Source organism: Bremia lactucae (genome assembly GCF_004359215.1).
Source record: "Bremia lactucae strain SF5 chromosome Unknown BlacSF5_NotPlaced_182_SHOA01000115.1_669280bp, whole genome shotgun sequence".
Taxonomy (NCBI): Eukaryota; Oomycota; class Peronosporomycetes; order Peronosporales; family Peronosporaceae; genus Bremia; species Bremia lactucae.
Window position 1 is genome coordinate 658,318 of NW_027152195.1, and position 3,159 is coordinate 661,476.

Genomic DNA, 3,159 nt, shown 5'->3' on the forward strand with positions numbered 1-3,159 from the left:
CATCCCAGGTACAGGGGTCTGTACCTGTTGTAACCTCAACAGTTCTGCCTGTTGAGAGCCTTGCTGATTCAGCAGGGCTACTTTTTCCTTCATCTCGTCAAGTTCACGTTGTATGAACTTGGCGATGGTTGAATGGAGGGCATCTCTGTCAAATCGGACAGCATTGCCAAGATGGCATCGTTTCCCACGGTCGAACTCATTCGTTCAACCGCACTCAATTCTATATCACTTAGAAAGAAGTAGCTTTCAGGGGAAACGTGATGCGTATTCCCACTATCGTCTAACAGGTCCATGTTAGATGAAGGAAATGTGGTCCTTGGACGGACTACGAAGTGCTACCAGGTGTAACGGGGCACTACGACTTGTACTGCTTCAGTACAAGTCCACTTCGCACTGCTTCAGTTGCGAGTGGTGCCTTATGTTATTTCGAGTCACTAGTAAGTGCAGAGGAAGACTTCTCTTTAAGACAACTAGCTTAAAGAAAGTTAAATGAAAACTGTATTAATATAATTAAGTATCTCTTCTTTCTATCTGTTAACTCGAACTTTATTATAAACTAATACTAAACATGAAATTGAAATCTTATCATATCTTACCTGTCTCTCTTTTTTGTTTACATCTACAGCTGAGTAGTATGCGGGATAAATAGATATAATGGTCTATACCTATTTATGGATTAGATTTCTTAACATTACTTTATAAAATAATATCCTCCAAATATTATCTACCTTTTAGATAATATATTAATTAACATCCTTTAAGTGTTAATTTCATGTAACGATACACCCCGTTACACTTACGTTCTCTTGTTCCGCCAGCTACAGAAATATCTTGGCCTAGCGTGTGTAGTATAAGCCGGAACTGGTGGGTCTTGACGGGACCATCCGCAAGAACTTTATTGAACATAGTAACCTGTGTTAGTTCATTAATGTGTTTACCCACGATACATCTCACAAGGTAGCGTTTGTGCTGGGCGTGAGCATGAAGGTCACTTTGCCCGGTTTCAACTCCAGGAGCTCCGATCGAGCCCCTAATTCGGTTCGTGGCGGCTCAAGGTTTGCCTGCGCAGGGTCTTAAAAACCTCATAAGACCCAAACACATATGGGTCGTAAAGATTGAGTATAACGGGGCACTGCCGACTTGTACTGCTTCAGTTCAAGTCCACTTCGCACTGCTTCAGTGCGAGTGGTGCCTCACGTTACTTCACGTACACTAGTACGTGCAGATGAAGACTCGCTTTAAAACACTTGCTTTAAAGAGGATTATAGATAACGTTATTTAATATAAATAAGTTCTTCTAGTCTATCTACTTAATACTTACTTAAATATAAACTAATACAAAACACGTAATAAAGTATTACCTGTCTCTCTCTTTGCGCGCGTCCAGTGCTGACTGGACCGCGGAGAAAGTAGATATAATGGCCTATATCTACAAACGGATAAGCTTTCCGAATATTATTACGTAGAGTTATATTCTCAAATATTCTCTACCTTTTAGATAATATATTATTGAACAACCTTTAAGTGTTAATTTCATGAAGCGATACACCCCGCTTCGTTGAGCCCTTAAACCAAGATTTGGCACGTCCGTCCAACATGCCAAATTTCACTTTCATCGCATCGTCCGATGCGACGAAACCATCTTAGCAAGGAGTCGCGTTCGACAGCGAGATTTCAATCTTTAAGCTTTCAGGTCGACGCAAAAGCGTCGGCCCGCTAGTAGCATGTAAATGTTGCTCCTACCAGCAGATAGGGGCATCGGGCACGAAATTGACCTCGAACCTGGCAACAAGTTTTGTGTGAAGTTGCCGAAAGAACAAGTCGATTATATCGATGAGTCCTTCGACAAAAGAGCCAAGATGGGACATGCACGTGAAAGCAAGTCGCCTCACCGCAGCCCGACCTTCTGTGTGCGTAGGTCACAGGTGGATGGCGCGCGGTTCACGCTTACTTAAAGCCGAGCAAGGCCACCTTATCGGCGAAAACGCAGATCCCCGGAAAAATGTTTTGTTGAACTGCGTGGTAGTCAACTATCTTTTCCGCGTTGGATTTAATGGATGGCTACTATCAGGTTCTTATGAGAGAGTCCGATGTAGCGAAAACGGCAGTAAGCACCCCCAGTGGTATGCTTTGGAAGTGGCTTGTGATGCCTTAAGGTTTGAAAAACGCACCATCGACATTCAACCGAGGGGTGGCTCACGTGATGCGTCAGCGCCGTGCTACGCGCCCCATTACTTTGACGATGTATTCGTTCATAGTAGGGTCGAGGACGGGCTGAGCGAAATTGAGCCGCACAAGCGTCATTAAGACACCGTGTTGCAGACTCGGGAGGTCCAGAACGTATCGACCTCTCTTATGTCGAAAGCAAGAAACCTCGTTTTTCGAACAATAAGCGATTGCAGAAATGCAATCGCTGTCAAAAGGTAGGACACTACGTTCATGAGTGTAGTACCCCACGCCCAGCGCCGAAAGGTACTGAACGTAATTACGGACCGTTTGCTAAAAAGGGCAACGGTCGCGGGTCCGACGTTGTTGCGAAATCGCAACAGCGAGGCGGACCGCAAAAAAACGGTCGGGATCAGTAGGGGCGCAATGCCCTACTGATCCAGCAACCTCAAGAGAATTTTCAAATCTCTTGACTAAAATTGCTGCAAACACACAATTATTATGAGTCTCTGCACCTGGTGATGAGGTATCCCTCATCACCTTGAAGTTGAAAGTGACAAATGATTTGTCACTTAGAGCCCTATTGGATTGCGGAGCGTCGAATAACTTTATTCGTCGCCAGTCACTAGAGGGTCGTAGGCTCAAATATGTTGAGCGCGACATCCCTCCAACGAGGATGACGGTGCGTCTAGCGACAGGCGCATCGATAACAGTAATGAAACGCGTAGTGAAATTTCACTACACGTTAAGAGATTTACAGTATGATGATGATTTCATCGTACTGGATTTGGATGACAAATTTGATGTCATCCTAGGTTTACCTTGGCTCAGAAAATACGAGCCAAGGATCAGCTGGCAGCATCGATCCGTAAAGATGCCTGCCACTTGTTCATCAGATGGCCATCTGATGAACGTCTTGGAGCGTCCACAAGCGTGTGGATGTACTACGAGTGAGTGCGATGGCCTCACTTGTGGTACGGTCGTTAGTACAAC